Source organism: Cervus elaphus, chromosome 9 (assembly GCF_910594005.1).
Source record: "Cervus elaphus chromosome 9, mCerEla1.1, whole genome shotgun sequence".
NCBI classification, from domain to species: domain Eukaryota; kingdom Metazoa; phylum Chordata; class Mammalia; order Artiodactyla; family Cervidae; genus Cervus; species Cervus elaphus.
This window is the reverse complement of record NC_057823.1, coordinates 63,690,139-63,710,558: the sequence shown is the minus strand read 5'-3', so window position 1 is coordinate 63,710,558 and position 20,420 is coordinate 63,690,139. Positions and strand designations below refer to the sequence as shown.

Below are 20,420 nucleotides of genomic sequence, written 5' to 3'. Positions count from 1 at the left end.
AGTGTGAGTGCTTCTGTTGCTCCACATTGTCACTAGTATTTGATGTTGTCAGTATTCATTTTGGCCTTTAAAATATACATGTAGTGAACACTGACACCACAAGTGTTGTGGTGAGAGGAGGTTTCTCTCTAGTTGTGCTGTGCAGGTTTCTCATTGCAGTGGCTTCTCTTGCTGTGGGGCTCTAGGGTGCACAGGCTTCAATAGTTATGGCACATGGGCTTAGTAGTTGAGGCTCCCAGACTCTAGAGTACATAACTGTGGTACATGGGCTTAGTTGCTCCACAACCTGTAGGATCTTCCTGGGTCAGGGATTAAACTCATGTCTTCTGTATTGACAGGCGGATTCTTTACCACTGAGCCACCAGAGAAGCCCGTCCATGGTTTTTTGTTTGTTTTTTGTGTGTTTTTTTATTTTTTTTTTTGCCTGCATCAGGTCTTAGTTGCAGCACTAGGGTTGTTGCAACATGCAGGATCTTTTAGTGTAGCATGCGGAATCTAGTTCACTGGGTTTGATCAGGGATCAAACTCGGACCCTCTGCATTAGGAGCACGGGTCTTAGCCACTGGACCACCAGGGAAGTCCCATCTCCATGTTATTTTAATTTGCATTTCCCTGATGACATATGATATGAAGCATCTTTTCATATTTTTTTTGCTTTCTGTATATTTCCTTTGGTGGCTTCCCTGGTGTCTCAGTCAGTAAAGAATCCGCCTCCAGTGGAGACCGCCTACAATGCAGGAGACCTGGCTTTGATCCCTGGGTTCGGGAGATCCTCTGGAGAAAGAAATCGCAACCCACTTCATATTCTTGCCTGGGAAATCACATGGACAGAGGGTCCTGGTGGGCTACAGTCCACGGGGTCGCAAGAGTAGGACGTGACTTAGTGACTACACCACCACCACCACCATACTTCCTTGGTGAGAGATCTGTTCATGTCTTTTGCCTATTTTTTTAATTGGATTGTTCATTTTCCTACTGTTAAGTTTTAAGGGGGATAATTGTCCTTTTTCAGATATGTCATTTGCAAATATTTTCTCTTAGTCTGTGACTTGTCTTCACAAATCCATTTTTGTCCTGTTTTTCATCCCAACATACCTACTCAGCTCCTTTCCTTCTGTCCACATCCACGTCTCCAGCTGGGTCCTGGCAGCCTGTAGATGGTAGTCTGTGGCCGTGCCCTACACGGGTGTCCTAGTGAGCCATGCCCACCGCTTCCACTGCTGATGAGAGTCTTCGAGCCATCTCACGAACAAGACTCCCTTTGCGTTAGTTCTCCCGCCAGGTTTTGCCATGTTTCCTGCTATTTCTCCTTATACGCATACCAGAACAAGGCCCTTCTATCATGCTCCTTCAGCCAAGGGTATGTTCCATCACAAAGTTGGGGTCCTTTTTTCACTTTCAACATACACAATTTTAAAAAATAATATTGAATATGTTTTTAAAACTACAGGATTTTTAAAAAACTCTATCTGTATATAAATTATTATACATAATGTTTATAAATATATTTAAAATGTTTGGACTTAATTACACTACACTGTTAAAAGTACATACTTTGAGGAAAGAAGTGGGAAGGAGAATTAGGTTGGGATGAGATGGGAAGGTAGTATAGATAGAGATTTTCCCTTTTTACATACATACTTCTGTACCATTCAATCATTTTATAACAGGCATTCATCACTGCTATATTTTTTTAACTAAAAGGAAAAAAGTCACATGACTTCTCATTTCCTTGAACTTCTGATGTGCCTTTAGAAGTATGAACTCCTGCACGGCTGGTAAAAACCACTGTACCAAGGGGTAGTGTATGTGATAATCTTCATCACTAGCACAAAGACTAGCAATTTGTGTGGTGTCTGGGAAGCTCAGGGTGTGATAGGAAATCATTGTTGTGGAGCCAGGAGACCTGAGGTCAGTTCTTGAATCAGTCATGTGATCTGAGGTACTCTGCAAGCATCTTTACTCACCCTTATTAACTCTGTTAATTGTGGACCAGCCTAAACAGAAAGAGCCTAGGGCTGAAGCATGCTGAGGCCAAAATGTAGATGATGGAGGCCCTTCAGCTCCACTGACGTCAGCAGCCAGGGCCAAGAAACTAGAAGGTTCAGGTAAGCATAAAGGGAAGAGGGGCCAGGCTAAGGAGGCCCCAGGGCAGTTCAAAATGATTCATTACCTAGAGTGGCATGTAGTAACTAAGAGTCAGGAGGATCCTGTGTATACTTCCTAAAAGATCAGTCAACTCACTGAGAAACCAGCATCTCATTCAGTTATCGGTTCATCCATCCACTTGCTGAACAAGTGTCAACTGAGTATTGACTATAGACCAGGCTTTCTAGGTGTTAGAGTGATAAGGTTAAATGAAGTAGGCATGATCCCTACCTTGATGGAGTTTCATGACCTAGCAGTAGAGACAGAGTAAATAAGAAAATAAGTAAATGTATAATTCTGAACTAAGATAAGAGTTACAGGGAGGGTGGGGAAAACCTGTCTAAGGACATGAAGTTTAAGTCAAGATCTGAAGAACAAGAGTCATACGATGGAAGAGGTGTGGGAATAGTATCAATCAAAGGCCATGGAGTGAAGTGGGCTCAGAGTCCTCCAGAAGCTGGTGAAGCATGCTAAGTGAGGGGTAAGAGATACAGAAAGAGAGAAGGGAAAGGTAGGCAGGAACCAGTCATGTGCTAGAATGTTATTCTAGGAGTAGAGGAAGGCCCCATAAGGGTTGTAAGCAGAGAAAGGTCATAATATAATCAATAAATTTTAAAAGATCACTCAACTGCTGCATGGATCATTGATGGGAGGGCCAAGAGAAGAAAGAGTCATTCTGTGGGGGAAGGGATGACCAAGACCAAGCAGGGATTTCAGTGTCCAAGTCAAATCAGAATTTACAGGGGTCAGAGCCTGCCTTCTCCAAGCAGGTGAGATTGGGCAACAGAGATGGGATAGGGAGGCCAAGGCAGGGCCTTGGCTCCATAACTACCTGGACACAGAGGCTCTACCTGGGAACATACCTGAACACAGGTGAAAAGAACTTGCCAGGGCATTCCTGCCTCTCCCTGAGCAGCAGGAGGTCTGAGGCTTCCCCAGGGCTTCCTACCTGTGGCTGTGAGTAGCAGGGGGACCCAGGCAAGACAGGTGAGGCAGAAGTTAATAACTCCAGCACAGTGGGTGGGCCCATAGTCCCTGTTTTCATAGCAAATAAGCTTCTCCTCCCAACACTCAGGTACAATCATTTTTTCCTCCTGTTTGTGGACCAGCTGGGATTCTTCTCTATGTTCCTTACCTTTGTGCTAGATCTCTGTAAACAGATAGGCAAAGCCCTGTGGGAGAAGGCAAGGGTGGGATGTTTCGAGAGAACAGCATCGAAACATGTATATTATCTATGGTGAAACAGATCACCAGTCCAGGTTGGATGCATGAGACAAGTGCTCGGGACTGGTGCACTGGGAAGACCCAGAAGGATCGGGTAGAGAGGGAGGTGGGAGCGGGGATCGGGATGGGGAAAAAATTTAAAAAAAAAAAAATGCAAGGTAGCAGAAGTTATCCCACCATGAAAGTGAAAGTGTTAGTCACTCAGTCATGTCCGACTCTTTGTGACCCCATGGACTGTAACCCTCCAGGATCCTTTGTCCTTGGAATTCTCCAGGCAAGAGTACTGGAGTGGGTTGCCATTCCCTTCTCCAGGGGATCTTCCTGACCCAGGGATCAAACCTGGGTCTCCTGCATTGGCAGGCAAATTCTTTGCCATCTGAGCCACCAGGGAAGCCCACCATGAGCTTTGAGCAATTCTTTCCCAATCAACCAATTTGAATAAATTTCAAGTTAGTGAAAGCCTAAACTATGAGCCTTTGCTTTTGAAAGCCTAAAAAATTCAGTCCTTATCTCAAACCAGTACTACTTTAGAATCTTCAAGTTCTCCCTGTTGAACAGGATATATTCTAATCTGGTTCATAGGACCCTGGATAATGTGGTCTCCACCTACCATCCAGCTCACCTGACCCCCACCTATCATACAGCTTGTCTTTTGTATGTGTGCTATATTCTAAAACATCTGGGTTCTCTAGTGCTCCCAGGTTAAAAAAAAAAAAAAAAACTGTTGCATGCAGTGCAGGAGACCTGGGTTCAATCCCTGGGTGGGGAAGATCCCCTGGAGAAGGGAATGGCTACCCACTCCAGTATTTTTGCCTGGAGAGTTCCATGGACAGAGCCTGGTGGGCTATACAGTTCATGAGGTTGCAAAGAGTTGGACATGACTGAGAGACTGACCATTATAGCTGATTTACATAGGTGAGATTTTTGTTTGGTTGGTTGGCCATGCCACACAATATCCAGGATCTTAGTTTCCCAACCATGGATCGGACCCACACCTCCAGCAGTGGAAGTGCACAGTCCTAACCTCTGAACAGCCAGGGAATTCCCTGTTCATTTCTTCTTGATTGTCCAAGTTGTTGGTGAATAGCTGTTGATAATTCAGCCCTATTTTCTTTCATGTATAGTTTCTCCTGAATATAGACGTGTCTATATTTCTTCTCTTTAAGTAGCCTATGAACTCACTGAGACTAGAAAAGTTCCTCTTGAACTATTAAAATAGCTGCTCGACAAATATTTATTAGGTGTGTATTTTCAGCAAATAGGTCTTCAAATCCTTGTGCTGAAAGAAACTCAAGCAGCGTAGGCCATAAAAAGGCAGGCTACAAAGCACCAAGTACATTTAGGTCTCACTTTTATAGATATATATGTTTGCATGTGTGTATATACATATGTGCCTGGGAAATCTCATGGACAGAGGAGCCTGGCGAGCTACAGTCCATAAGGTTGCAAAAGAGTTGAACGTGACTCATCAACCAAACAGCACATATGCATAAATGTATATAATGTGTACTCTAAAATATTAACAGCAGTTACCTCTCTCAAATGAATCTATAGATGTATATATATATATTCTTTTCAATTATGGTTTATCACAGGATATTGAATATAGTTCCCTGTGTTATACAGTAGGACTTTGTTGTTTATCTATCCAATAGATAATAGTTTTCATCTGCTAAGCCCAAACATCTAGTCCTTTCCTCCCCTGACCCCCTGCCTTCTTGGCAGTCACAAGTCTCTTCTCTACACAGATATATTGTTTATCTTCATTTTAAAAATCTTTATGGTTAATTTTTTCTTTTTAGAACAGAAAAATAATGTAGTTATTTCTTAAAATCAATCAGTAATATAAAAATTACCAAATTACAAGTCCCCATAAATCTCTCCTCCTACAAAAACATACCAGTAAAAGTTATGTGAATAGTTTTTCAGGTTTTTTTCATGAATATTTGAATATTCACACCTAATAATCATTTTCAAACTATGATATTAATCTGCCATTTACTTTTTTCTTGCTCAGTAATAAATCATTGATTCATTGTACATGATTTACCAAGTTAACTCTTTCAGTAAATGAGTTCATTCAACAAATACATATTGATTATCAACCATGTGCTGGTCACTGTGTTGGCAATACAATAGTGAACAAACTGTATAAAGTCCTTACCCTCGGGAAATTTATATTCCAATCGGAAAGATGAACATTAGCCATAATCATGCCAGCATACAATTATAATCCATAATAAACTCTATTGAGGAAACGGGCTAGGTGCTCTGATCTAGTTTACGGGGCCTGATCTAATGAAACTGAACAGTCAATAACTCAGAGAAGGTTAGGAGAGAAGGGAAATATTGTGCAGAGGAACCTCTAGTGGCCTGATGCTTGTGAGGGCTGATGATTGGCAGAACAGGCTGGAGGGCATGGGGTCGGGGACTGATGGGTAGAAGCTGATGTTCACGTCATCCTTTCTTATCTATAGGTGACTGAAACAGCCAATGGGACTGCCAGGACAGATGGATCAAGACACCTCTGGATGTGAGTCCTCAGCATCTACGCAGTGTGGGCACTTCCCTTCCTGGTGCTGCTGTATTCATCTTGTACTTCTGAGCCGTGTTGACAATGCTCAGTGCTAGCCAAGGTCCTCCTCATCTTCCAGCAGGCAAGCTCCTCACCCCAGGCCATCACCTGACATGACTGAGCAACTAACACTCTCATATGTTTTTTATATATATCTGTATTGACATATGTACAGGATTGCCATACAGAAAATTTCTTCCACTGTGTTCCTAATAGAACAGTTCTCTATTTTTTAATGCCCAAACTTCATAGAATAAATGTATCTATCCCACTATAATTTTTCTGTACAGTGTTTGTTTAGGAAGCTTTTATAGTTATATCCCCAGAACACTACAGCAGGTTTAACAAAACAATCTGCAAGAAACATCTTGAGGTTTTTCTTACATTGTCTTACATTCCAGACACAGCCAAATGTTAGAATCCCACACAGACAACTTAGAACTCAGAACAAATGTCAGCAAAGAGGATATGGAAGATGTTATGGTAGACAAGCAACTTTTTGTAACAAGCAGGTTAATTTGTGTTCAGTATCACATTGCAAGCATTTATAACCTAACATCAGTTAATTACTTACATATAGACATGCTATGGGGTCGCACCGAGTTGAACAGGACTGAAGCAACTTAGCAGCAGCAGCAGCAATGTTATTATCTTAGGTATGTTTCAAAATTTGCAACTAACACCTGGCTAATTAAAAAAAAATATTTTCTAAAAAACATTTTCAAAGTAAATTTAAAAAGGCAATTCAAGTGTTAAACAGGGTAATGATATGTTTAAATGAGATCTGCAAATTTCTTTAAAAATTAGGTGACAAGGGCATTAAAGTTATATTTTATTTTCCTGAGATACAGGTCTGGGATGTTTTTCAGTTGATAATAAAGTTTTCACTCCTGCAATGAGATTTATTCTGAAATCATATCTAACCATCTTTGCATAGGAAACAAATTTGCATGGTACTCATCAGCAAAGGTCATTCTCTGTACAATATGGGGACTGGGCCCATAGTTATCACCCTTCCATCTACTGTGTTGATTCAAATTCCCCAGAATTATTTTACTTATTCAAAATACAACTTCAATAAATAAATAAAATACAAAAACAACAACAACAACAAAAATTGGCTGTGTGTTTAGAGTTGGTGTGTCATGTGACATAATCTTTCCAATTCAAAATAACAAGAACTAGATTATCAGGCATGCTTGCACGGATCAAAATTTTAGGAGATTACTGATATTAAGAAGGGCTTTCCCCCCCACCCCCAACAAGTAGTTATTTTGGTTTTAGGAAAAAAACTGTAATAAGGACTCTCATTCAACTCAACCTAAAGTACTGGGGAACAAAAGGAGACTGTATGAGAAAGGTCTGGGGAACTTTCATGGAACAGTCAGGCTCCAAGAAGTATCCTAAGGCAGTCAGGCGTGGGAGCAGACCCAGGAGTCAAGTCACATTAGGGCTTCCAGCGCCCCTGCTGTTTAGCTCTGAGTATTGGCTTCATTCCTTACTTTTGATGTGAACAAGCTTTGTTCACAGCTCTTGAGTTTCAGCTTTTACCATTTTAGGCACCAGAAGGAGGCTAATTTGATGATCCGTCTGGTTCCAGTAATCCAGGGAAAGAATTGATTTAAGGTTCAGCTTGGGTCAGGTACCACCCCTGAACAAATCAGCTGTAGTTAGGAAAGTGCTGGTAGAAACCACAGCTAATTCAGAAGTGGGGTCGGGTCACTTCAGGTAAGAGGGGAGGGTTTCTGAGCAGTTAAGCCTGTAGACATCCATGACAAGTTTTGAAGAAAGAAAAAACAGGAATAAAAAGTGGACAGATTCCATCCCTAGCCTTCAGTTTTGCTCATTAAAGTCACAAAAACTTAACCAGTGTATCCACCATGCCTGGATCTGTATGTGGATATGAGTCCTAGCTTTGCAGCTCACAAGCTATGTTGCCCTGGATAAGTCAGGCTTTTAGAATGGGGCTAATAATTTCTCTTTTTCTAGGCTGTTGTGAGAAACTCCTGGTGAGAAACCAGTGGTTCTTGGAGAGGCGGTGGAGTGAGTCCAGTGAATACAAGTACGAGCTCTAGAGCAGTGTCCTCAGTCAGGAGTGAGTTTGCCCCCAGGAGTCATTTGGCAATGTGTGGATTTATTGTGGTTGTCACAAGTAGGAGGGGGTACAACTACTGGATAGAAGCCAGGGATGCAGTTAAACATCCTATGATGCACAGGACAGCCTCAGATGTCAAGAGTGCTCAAGCTGAGAAACCATGCTCTAGAGCCAAGTTATCTGATTCTATTTATATCTCCATCACTTCAAAATTTGGTAAATTACCTTACTTTACTATACCTCAGTTTTCCCATCTGCAAAGTGGAACTAATACTACCAACTATCTCCTAAGCCTATTGTGAGGACCAAATGGATTAATATATGTAAAGAGCTTGTGCCCCTGCCTGGTACATAGTTCTCCCTAAATGTAAGCTGTTACTTCCTCCAAACTTAGCTAAGCTTCAGAATCACTTTGAGACCTTGTCTAATAATAGACTCCCAGGAACCTTCCCTAGTTGTACTAGATCTCAATCTTTGGAATTTGGAATCCAAGAATATAGGGAGTTTAGAGTTCCCCAGTTGATTTGAATCATCAGCCAAGTATGGGGGTGAAGCCTTGCTATGCAGAGTGTGGTTTTCAGACCAGCAGCAACTCGGAGCAAACTCCCATGTGCACACAAATCACTTGGGGGCCTTGTTACAAGTCAGGTTCTGGTTCAGCAGTCTGGGTGCCACCTAAGATTCTGCTTTCCTAACAAGCCTCCAAGTGAGGCCAACACTGCTGGTCCTCCGACAGTACTCTGAGTCCCAACACTCCAAAGTACTTTATAACTGCATGTTATGGATTCCATACCCCCAATATTGCTGCTGGACCCAAAGCCTATTGAGTGCCACAAGGTTGAGTTGGAATAGCTGCCATTGCTTCTTCTTCTCAAGATCTAAAAGCAAGGTAGGGAAAGAAAGCTGTGTGGGAATGCTTCAGATAGCCTTTATCTCCTGGGGACCCCCTCTACCCCACCTGAGCCGTGATGGAAACCCCCCAGGAGAAGGTCATCCACTTACCACTTGCCTGGCTGCAAAAGTATATCCCCTTAGCCAGAAAGAATAAAGAACCGTTGGAGGCTTCTGGAGTGCCATTTATTGTAAATTACCTGGAAGTCATTTTGCTTACAGTGGAATTGACCTGGAAGTCAACTTGTTCCTTTTCATGGCTGATGTCTCGTTGTTCTTCAATGTCAGGCCCCACCAGCCTCCAGGAGTCTGTGTTCACAGAGAGTCAGAGATAGGACCGCACCTGAAAGCTCTTTAATTCAGTGGTTTTTCAGGGTGTCTCTGACGCATGTGTGTGATGAACTTAGTGGGGAGATGGGTAATGTTTGTTTAGTTTATTTTATATATATATATTTATTTATTTATGGCTGCGCTGGGTCTTTGTTGCTTCACATGGGCTTTCTGTAGTCGTGGCGAGCAGGAGCTACTCTCTAGTTGCGGTGTGCAGGCTTCTTATTGCAGCGGCTTCTCTTGTTTTAGAGCTTGGGCTCTAGGTGTGCAGGCTTCAGTAGCTTTGCCACTTAGTCTTGGCAATTGTGGCCCACGGGCTTAGTTGCCCCGTGGCATGTGGGATCTTCCTGGATCAGGGATCAAACCAGTGTCCTCTGAATTGCAAGGGAGATTCTTAACCACTGGACCATCAGGGAAGACCCTATTTACTTTCATAATAATATATTTGTGTTAATATGTTCAATCCATGGTGGCTTAGAATTGCATTATAATACTTCTTTTTGAAATTTAGTTTTAAATTATTGCATTGATGAGAAAAATAATAAAAGTATAACACACGTGATAAAATGACTTAACTTCCAGACATGCTGTTTCAGTTCAGTTTCCTTGTCTTATGGATGGAGAAACTAAAGCAAGAGAGGCCCTGAGTCTCGATTTTCTTTAAAATAAAGATAATCATCTCTACTTGGTAGGGTTGTGGTAAGAACTAAACAGTTTATTTACAGCACTTTGTACATTGCCTGGCCCGTCATACATACCTAAGAAATGTTAGCTGCTCACATTATGAGTATTAGATGAGAAACCTTATTAATATGATCATTGACAGTCTCTCTGAGCCTCATGCTCCCCATCTGTAAAATGAAAGCATCAGATGAGAAGGCTAAGCATCTCTGGCCACCCAGCTCCCTCATCCTGTAATATGCCAGAGGAAAATATCTGACAGAAAGATGTGGAACATTAAATCTTCTCTTTTCAGTAGGCCTCATTTTATCCATCTATAAAATTGGAGAAATAAAGACTTCTGTGACAATTCCTACCAACAAGTCAGCCTATTTAAACAACCTATTAAACATCATATTAAAAATCTGTTCACTTTGGTATGTTCTTAATTGACACATTTGAGTGCTAGAGCTAATCCAGCAAGAGAAAAATTATTGGAAAAAAATAAGCACTAAATGTATATGCTCACATCCACTCACAGATAATGAAAACAAAGGCTAGAAGCCATGTAGCTTGTCAGAGAGCAAAGGGCTGTTAAATTCTAAAGCCAACGCTTAAGCTCCTGTCTCCCAGCTCTCAGACAAAAGTTTCCTTCTCAACTTCTCCTTCTGGTCTCCTTCTTTTATCTTCAATTTCCTTTTAAGTTCTCCTTTGACAGGACTGTCTCTGGATCTCCTCACCACCAGCTCCCCCACTCCTTCCTCTCTCTCTCTCTCCACACACACACACACACACACACACACACACATGAGCAAGGCTGCCTGAACCACTATTCAGAGCTGATGCTCCCACATTCCTACTCTGAGACACAAAATTATAGGTCTCAGAGAGCTGGAGCTGGAATAAAGGATGAACACATAGAGAGTTTTCTAGACAACTAACTCATACCACAAATAAGGAAAAAGATTTCTTCAGTCCTGGTGCCAGTGCAATCTGCATTCCTTTTTCATCCTTTGGACAAGATCCACAGCATATTCTGGTATATAAGAGCCTCTCCCCTCTCTCGCCACGGAAAAGGAATCCAAAATAATACTTTGGACTGCAAATCTGTGCTTCTAGGTCACTTTCCAGACCTAAAATTAGGGATGGTGCTCACTCAGGTGGTCTGAGCCTAGAAGCACAACTCCTACAAAGACACCAACTTAGATTAGTACACTTGAACAATGATTTTCTCTAACAGCTATCATCATTATCATAATCCACAGGCCACAGAACTGCTCAGAAGTAGAGCCTTCACTGAGCATGGAAGGATACTCAGCTGGAATAAAGGATGAACAGATAGAGAGTTTTCTAGACAACTAACTCATACCACAAATAAGGAAAAAGGTTTCTTCAGTCCTGGTGCCAGTGCAATCTTCACTGTGGCTGGAGTAGAAGACCCTTAAGGCCTTTTTAGTAATTGTTACTGTTATAGTTCAATAGTTTCTTGAACCTAGTGGTGTCATGTATTGGAGTATGGCTTTTTCTTTTTTTTTTTTTCTGGCTTTACCTTGAGGCTTTCAGGATCTCAGTTCCTTGACCAGGGATTGAACCTGGACCATAGCAGTGAAAGCCCGGAATCCTAACCACTAGGCCACCAGGGAACCTGTTCTGTTTTGTTTGTTTGTTTTTCTGTACTGAGCTTTTTGTTGGCTGAAATGAATGAATATAGAATGATAAACAGTGGGTAAATGGGATCTCTACATAAATGGGGACCACTGAGTAATTATGGCCTTTCCATTCTCAGGTTTTGCCTTTGGAAAACAAAATATGGGACCATGCCAAGGCCATTCATCCACTCATCCTGTATGGAGGGATGCTGGTGATCACTAGAGTGTACAGAAGGCTCTGGGCCTCAAGCTACCATAAGTTTGGGGCCACCACCCAGGTAAGCATCATCCTCAACTTCCCCAACTGCTAGTGAGTTAGTTCAGTCCCCAGAGACAGAATGATGATGTACAGGGTGTGGCTGGCTTCCCCTCAACAGAGGAGATTAGCAATGGCATGGCTGAGAATTTCTTCTGCATAGAGAAGAAATGCCAGCAAGCTGCACCATGGAAAGAACTGGACCCCTGAAAATGCAACCCCATACATGTCATCCCTCTTTCTTAAAAAAAAAAAAAAGAAAATCTAAACCAAGACACATCTTTTTTTCTTGTGTGAAAGCAAAGTCGCTCAGTCTCATCCAACACAATACTACCCCATGGAATTCTCCAGGCCACAATGCTGGAGTGGGTAGACTTTCCCTTCTTCAGGGAATCTTCCCAACCCAGGAATCAAATCGGGGTCTCCTGCATTGCAGGCAGATTCTTTAACATCTGAGCTACCAGGGAAGCTCCCCTAATTGATTTTTGGCTACTGTAAGTATGGCCCTAAAGAACAGAAATTCACATTCTTAATCTAATATATAAATAACGTTTGTGAAAGTCATTCAGTCGTGTCTGACCCTTTGCAACCCCATGAACTATACATAGTCTGTTGAATTCTCCAGGCCAGAATACTGGAGTGGGTAGCTGTTCCCTTCTCCAGGGGATCTTCCCAACCCAGGGATTGAACCCAGGTCACACACATTGCAGGCAGCAGATTCATTACCAGCTGAGCCACCTATGTTTAGAAAAATATAATCTGATCACTGAGACTTAATTTTCTCAGTAATCCATACTCACCATTTATAAGAAAGAGAAGAAAGAACAGCATTAAATAAATACTATTCTCTTGATTTGGTCCTTAGATAAGTCCTCAAAAAGGAACTCAAGGAGAATTAATTCTGACCAGGAAAGAGAGAGGCATCACCGAAGCCCCTGAGACTTGAACCATAAACAGGATTGTTCAGTTCAGTTCAGTCACTCAGTCATGTCCAACCCTTTGTGACCCCATGGACTGCAGCATGCCAGGCCTCCCTGTCCATTATCAACTCCAGGAGTTTACCCAAGCTCATGTCCATTGAGTTGGTGATGCCATCCAACCATCTCAGCCTCTGTTGTCTCCTTCTCCTCCCGCCTTCAATCTTTCCCAGCATCAGGGTCTTTTCAAATGAGTCAGTTCTTCCCATCAGGTGCCCAAAGTATTGGAGTTTCAGCTTCAGCATCAGTCCTTCTAGTGAATATTCAGGACTGATTTCCTTTAGGATAGCCTAGTTGGATCTTTTTGTAGTCCAAGGGACTCTCAAGAGTCTTCTCCAACACCACAGTTCAAGAGCATCAATTCTTCAGTGCTCAGCTTTCTTTATAGTCCAACTCTCACATCCATACATGACTACTGGAAAAACCATAGCTTTGACTAGATGGACCTTTGTTGACAAAGTAATGTCTCTGCTTTATAATATGCTGTCTAGGTTGGTCATAACTTTTCTTCCACAGAGTAAGTGTCTCTTATTTTTATGACTGCAGTCACCATCTGCAGTGATTTTGGAGCCCCCAAAAATAAAGTCTGTCACCGTTTCCATTGTTCCCCTGTCTATTTGCCATGAAGTGATGGAATCAGATGCCAAGATCTTAGTTTTCTGAATGTTGAGTTTTAAGCTAACTTTTTCACTGTCCTCTTTCACTTTCATCAAGAGGCTCTTCAGTTCTTCTTCGCTTCCTACCATAAGGGTGGTGTCATCTGCATGTCTGAGGTTATTGATATTTCTCCCAGCAGTCTTGATTCCAGCTTGTGCTTCATCCAGCCCAGTGTTTATTATGATGTACTCTGCATTTAAGTTAAATAAGCAGAGTGACAGTGTACAGCCTCGACGTACTCCTTCCCCTATTTGGAACCAATCTGTTCTTCCATGTCCAGTTCTAACTGTTGCTTCCTGACATGCATACAGATTTCTCAAGAGGCAAGTCGGTGGTCTGGTATTCCCATCTCTTGAAGAATTTGCCACAGTTTGTTGTGATCCACACAGTCAAAGGTTTTGGCATAGTTAATAAAACAGAAGTAGATGTTTTTATGGAACTATCTTTCCTTTTCGATGATCCAATGGATGTTGACAATTTGATCTCTGGTTCCTCTGCCTTTTCTAAATCCAGCTGGAACATCTGGAAGTTCACGGTTACATACTGTTGAAGCCTGGCTTGGAGAACTTTGAGCATTACTTTGCTAGCGTGTGAGATGTGTGCAATTGTGCAGTAGTTTGAGCATTCTTTGGCATTGCCTTTCTTTGGGACTGGGGTGAAAACTGACCTTTTCCAGTCCTGTGGCTACTGCTGAGTTTTCCAAGTTTGCTGGCATATTGAGTGCAGCACTTTCACAGCATCATCTTTTAGAATTTGAAATAGCTCAACTGGAATTCCATCACCTCCACTAGCTTTGTTCGTAGTGATGCTTCCTAAGGCCCACTTGACGTTGCATTCCAGGATGTCTGGGTATATATAGGTGAGTGATTACACCATTGTGGTTACCTGGGTCATGAAGATCTTTTTTGCATAGTTCTTCTGTGTATTCTTGCCACCTCTTTTTAATATCTTCTGCTTCTGTTAGGTCCATACCATTTCTGTCCTTTATTTAGCCCATCTTTGCATGAAATGTTCCCTTGCTATCTCTAATTTTCTTGAAAAGATCTCTAGTCTTTCCCATTCTATTGTTTTCCTTTATTTCTTTGCATTGATCACTAAGGAAGACTTTCTTAACTCTCCTTGATATTCTTTGGAACTTTGCATTCAAATGGAAACCACAAAAACCATAATCACAGAAAACTAACCAATCTGATCACATGGACCACAGCCTTGTCTAACTCAATGAAACTATGAGTCATGCCATTTAGAGTCACCCAAGATGGACGGGTCATGGTGGAGAGTTCTGACAAAACGTGGTCCACCAGGGAAGGAAATGGAAAACCACTGCAGTATTCTTGCCTTGAGAACCCCATGAACAGTATGAAAAGGCAGAAAGATCAGACACTGAAAGATGAACTCCCCGTATTGGTAGGTGCCCAGTATGCTACTGGAGATCAGTGGAGAAATAATTCCAGAAAGAATGAAGAGATAGAACCAAAGGAAAAACAACACCCAGTTGTGAATGTGAATGGTGTTGGATGTAAAGTCCAATGCTGTAAAGAGCAATATTGCATGGGAACCTGGAATGTTAGGCCTGTGAATCAAGGCAAATTGGAAGTGGTCAAACAGGAGATGGCAAGAGTGAACATCGACATTTTAGGAATCTGTGAACTAAAGTAGACTGGAATGGGTGAATTTAACTCAGATGACCATTATATCTACTACTGTGGGCACAAATCCCTTAGAAGAAATGGAGTAGCCATCATAGTCAACAACAGAGTCCGAAATGCAGTACTTGGATGTGATCTCAAAAATGACAGAATGATCTCTGTTCATTTCCAAAGCAAACCATTCAATATCACAGTACTCCAAGTCTATGCCCTAACCAGTAATGCTGACGAAGCTGAAGTTGAATGGTTCTATGAAGACCTACAAGACCTTCTAGAACTGACACCCAAAAATGATGTCCTTTTCAGTATAGGGTACTGGAATGCAAAAGTAGGAAGTCAAGAAATACATGGAGTAACAGGCAAATTTGGTCTTGTGCCGGGGTCCAGCCTCGGCAGGATCCAGGGGGTACCCTCAGGATGAACGACGTCGGCGAGAGAAAGAGAAGACACGTGAGACTAGCCTTGATAGGGCCAAGTCTATGTTTTACTTTTTGACAACCGGTTTTATACCTTTTCACAGAACGTTTTCGAGGTACAAGATGCTTACTCATGATTACACAGGATTAGCATTACATCATTTTGATTTTTAGGAAAAGCAGGATTTTTTTGCTTTCTAATTCTATAGTAATTCTTATCACATGATCTTCTGGCCTTGGGGCTATTAACATTTTATGCAGGTCAGGTGATTGTAAACCTATTTTCTGTTTTTATGGTGACCTTAACTGAAAGGTAACAGTGTCATAGGGAAATAGTACAGAGTAGAATTATATTCTTGTTAATACAAAAATTAATCTTTCTGCAAAAGTTGTCAGTTGCGTTTATCTAAGAAGTTTACCCCATACTGACTCTGCGACTTTGGTGAGGCAGCTTCTGCCTAGCACTCCTGACTAACAATTAACAACCATCTCATTGTTACCACACTAGGGCTAAGTTCTTATTTTTCTAGATCTTTAACTATATTAACAATGGTTTTTATAACACAACCTTAGCACATTAAAGGCAAAAACACAGCAAGCAAATCACAACCCAATAACCACCTATAGAATAATTTTTCTTATGTTTTCTAATAGGATTCCTTTACCCCTTAAAAGGGCTCTATATCTATTAGGGCTTTTATATAATCAGGTTCTTTATGCTATTTTATGATTAGGATGTTATAAGCAATCATGCATATTAGTACCAAGGGCATAAATGCATTTGGCTAACCAACTACCAGCAGAGGAGTTTAAATTAAAACACTCCTTTCACCCTGAATAATCTCATAAAATACCACCACCTGGGAAACTTATTGATTAAAGTTCTAAATTGATTCTTATTTGGGAAGAGATTGGGGAAGGCCTTCCTGCCTGTGTCAGAGAAATTAGGGAGTAGTCCACTGAAGCAGGCAACAGAAAGACAGATGTCATCTTTAAGGTGAGCGCTGGGGGCAGCTTTTCGAAATCCCTGAAAACCTGATCTGCCTTGCCTGTCAGGCTTTCTCCTCGTGACCTTGTCATGGGTGGGATCTCGTGAGCTGGCCTTTTTGAAAACCCCTGAAAACCTGATCCGCCTTGCCCGTCAAGTTTTCTCCCTTATGGCCTTGTTAGGGGTAGGGTCTCGTGAGGTGACTTTTTCGAAACCCCTGAAAACCTGATCCGCCTTGCCTGTCAGGCTTTCTCCTCGTGACCTTGTCATGGGTGGGATCTCGTGAGCTGGCCTTTTCGAAAACCCCTGTAAACCTGATCCGCCTTGCCCGTCAAGTTTTCTCTCTTACAGCCTTTTTAGGGGTAGGGTCTCATGAGCTGACTTTTTCAAAACCCCTGAAAACCTGATCCGCCTTGCCTGTCAGATTTTCTCCCTTATGGCCTTGTTAGGGGTAGGGTCTCGTGTGTTGGCTCCCGGCAGCCTTGGAGTACAGAATGAAGCAGGGCAAAGGCTAATAGAGTTTTGCCAAGAGAACACATTGGTTATAACAAACACCCTCTTCCAACAGCACAAGAGAAGACTCTACACATGGACATCACCATATGGTCAATTCCGAAATCGGATTGAGTATATTCTTTGCATCCAAAGATAGAGAAGCTCTGTACAGTCAGCCAAAACAAGACCAGGATCTGACAACCAGAGTTCAGATCATGAACTCCTTATTGCCAAATTCAGACTTAAATTGAAGAAAGTAGGGAAAACCACCATACCATTCAGTTATGACCTAAATCAAATCCCTTATGATTATACAGTGGAAGTGACAAATAGATTCAAGGGATTAGATCTGATAGACAGAGTGCCTGATGAACTATGGATGGAGGTTCATGACATTGTACAGGAGGCAGTGATCAAGACCATCCCCAAGAAAAAGAAATGCAAAAAGGCCAAATGGTTGTCTGAGGAGGCCATACCGTGAAAAGAAGAGAAGCAAAAGGCAAAGGAGAAAAGGAAAGATATACGCATTTGAATGCAGAGTTCCAAAAAATAGCAAGGAGAGATAAGAAAGCCTTTCTCAGTGATCAGTGCAAAGAAATAGAGGAAATAGAATGGGGAAGACTAGAGATCTCTTCAAGAAAAAGGAGTGTGACAGGTTCAAATGGAGGGAAAGGTGTGAAAGTGTATCTCATTCTCAGGGAATGCCTCTAATTGACGAGTCTGGTTGCAGTGTAGAGAACATGGCGTGGAAACAGAGAGGGACTATTTTGAGTTGAGAGAGTGGGAAATTAAACTTGAAACACAATGGGCTTTGAATCTCAGACTCAAGTTTGGAACTCTTTCCTGTAGGCAATGCTATACCATTAAAGGCTTTTTGAGCATTACAACAACAGTCACTGATCTTTTCTCTGACTTGTGTTCTCTAAGAAGCAATGTATTTTTCTACTCTTAAAAAATGAGTTCCATGTGGTGAGCACTTCATGATCGTAGACTTTCAATGACCATCATTTCCAGCACCTACATTTTAGCACATACAAAGTATATCCTGATTTTAAGATGAGGCAAATGAAGTTCAGGGAAGTAGTCATCTAGATAGTGGTAGAGGCTGAGTTTAATGCGGATGACCATTATATCTGTCACTGTGGGCAAGAATCCCTTAGATGAAATGGAGTAGCCATCATAGTCAACCAAAGAGTCCAAAATGCAGTATTTGAGTGCAGTCTCAAAAACGACAGAATGATCTCCATTTCTTTCCAAGGTAAACTATTCAGTATCACAGTAATGCAAGTCTATGCCCTGACCAGTAATGCTGAAGTAGCTGAAGTTGAACGGTTCTATGAAGACCTACAAGACCTTCTAGAACTGACACCCAAAAAGATGTCCTTTTCATCGTAGGGTACTGGAATGCAAAAGTAGAAAGTCAAGAGATTCCTGGAGTAACAGGCAAATTTGACCTTGGAGTACAAAATGAAGCAGGAAAAGGCTAATAGAGTTTGCCAAGAGAACACACTGGTCATAGCAAACACCCTCTTCCAACAACACAAGAGAAGACTACACGTGGACATCACCAGATGGTCAATATAGAAGTCAGATTGAGTATATTATTTGCAGCCAAAGATGGAGAAGCTCTTACAGTCAGTAAAAATAAGACCAGGAGCTGACTGTAGCTCAGATCATGAAGTCCTTCTTGGAAAATTCAGTCTTACATTGAAGAAAGTAGGGGAAACCACTAGACCATCCAGGTATGACCTAAATCAAATCCCTTATGATTATACAGTGGAAGTGACAAGTAGATTCAAGGGATTATATCTGACAGACAGAGTGCCTGAAGAACTATAGACAGAGGTTTGTGATATTGTACAGGAGGCAGTGATCAAGACCATCCCCAAGAAAAAGAAATGCAAAAAGGAAAAATGGTTCTCTGAGGAGACCTTACAAGCAGCTATGAAAAGAAGAGAAATTAAAGGCAAAGGAGAAAAGGAAAGATACATGCATTTGAATGCAGAGTTCCAAAGAATAGCAAGGAGAGTTAAGAAAGTCTTCCTCAGTGATCAATGCAAAAAAATAAAGCAAAACAATAGAATGGGAAAGACTAGAGATCTTTTTAAGAAAATTAGAGATAGCAAGGGAACATTTCATGGAAAAATGTGCTCGATAAATGATAGAAATGGTATGGACCTAACAGAAGCAGAAGATATTAAAAAGAGGTGGCAAGAGTACAGAGAAGAGCTATGCAAAAAAGATCTTCATGACCCAGGTAACCACAATGGTGTAATCACTCACCTATATATACCCAGACATCCTGGAATGCAATGTCAAGTGGGCCTTAGGAAGCATCACTACGAACAAAGCTAGTGGAGGTGATGGAATTCCAGTTGAGCTATTTCAAATTCTAAAAGATGATGCTGTGAAAGTGCTGCACTCAATATGCCAGCAAACTTGGAAAACTCAGCAGTAGCCACAGGACTGGAAAAGGTCAGTTTTCACCCCAGTCCCAAAGAAAGGCAATGCCAAAGAATGCTCAAACTACTGCACAATTGCACACATCTCACACGCTAGCAAAGTAATGCTCAAAGTTCTCCAAGCCAGGCTTCAACAGTATGTAACCGTGAACTTCCAGATGTTCCAGCTGGATTTAGAAAAGGCAGAGGAACCAGAGATCAAATTGTCAACATCCATTGGATCATCGAAAAAGCAAGATAGTTCCAGAAAAACGTCTACTTCTGCTTTATTGACTGTGCCAAAGACTGATTGTGTGGATCACAACACATTGTGGCAAGCTCTTCAAGAGATGAGATTACCAGACCACCTGACTTGCCTCTTGAGAAATCTGTATGCAGGTCAGGAGGCAACAGTTAGAACTGGACATTTGGAACAGATTGGTTCCAAATAGGAAAAGGAGTACGTCAAGGCTGTACACTGTCACCCTGCTTATTTAACTTATATGCAGAGTATATCATGTAAAGTGCCAGGCTGGATGAAGGACAAGCTGGAATCAAGATGTCGGTAGAAACGTCAATAACCTCAGATATGCAGATGACACCACCCTTATGGCAGAAGTGAAGAAGAACTAAAGAGCCTCTTGATGAAAAAAGAAAGAAGAGAGCAAAAAAGTTGGCTTAAAACTCAACATTCAGAAAAGTAAGATCATGGCAAATAGATGGGGAAGCAATGGAAACAGTGACAGACTTTATTTTGGGGGGCTCCAAAATCACTGCAGATGGTGACTGCAGCCATGAAATTAAAAGATGCTTGCTTCCTTGGAAGAAAAGCTATGACCAACCTAGACAGCATATTAAAAAGCACAGACATTACTTTGCCAACAAACGTCCATCTAGTCAAAGCTATGGTTTTTTCCAGTAGTCATGTATGGATGTGAGAGTTGGACTATAAAGAAAGCTGAGCACTGA

At 41.7% G+C, this 20,420-nt stretch overlaps 1 protein-coding gene and 1 long non-coding RNA gene across 2 annotated transcripts in view; both read left to right on the top strand.

Moving 5' to 3' along the window:
- The window catches only part of LOC122700442, a 32,872-nt gene extending 25,831 nt beyond the window's left edge, over positions 1–7,041 (top strand). Inside the window, exon 3 of the long non-coding RNA XR_006342774.1 lies at positions 5,850–7,041. This is a non-coding gene — a long non-coding RNA (uncharacterized LOC122700442). The remainder of the gene's footprint in view (positions 1–5,849) is intronic.
- Positions 7,042–11,728: 4,687 nt separating this feature from the next.
- The window catches only part of SLC36A2 (solute carrier family 36 member 2), a 57,563-nt gene continuing 48,871 nt past the window's right edge, over positions 11,729–20,420 (top strand). Inside the window, exon 1 of the mRNA XM_043913341.1 lies at positions 11,729–11,850. The gene's annotated coding sequence lies outside the window, so the exon portion shown is untranslated. The remainder of the gene's footprint in view (positions 11,851–20,420) is intronic.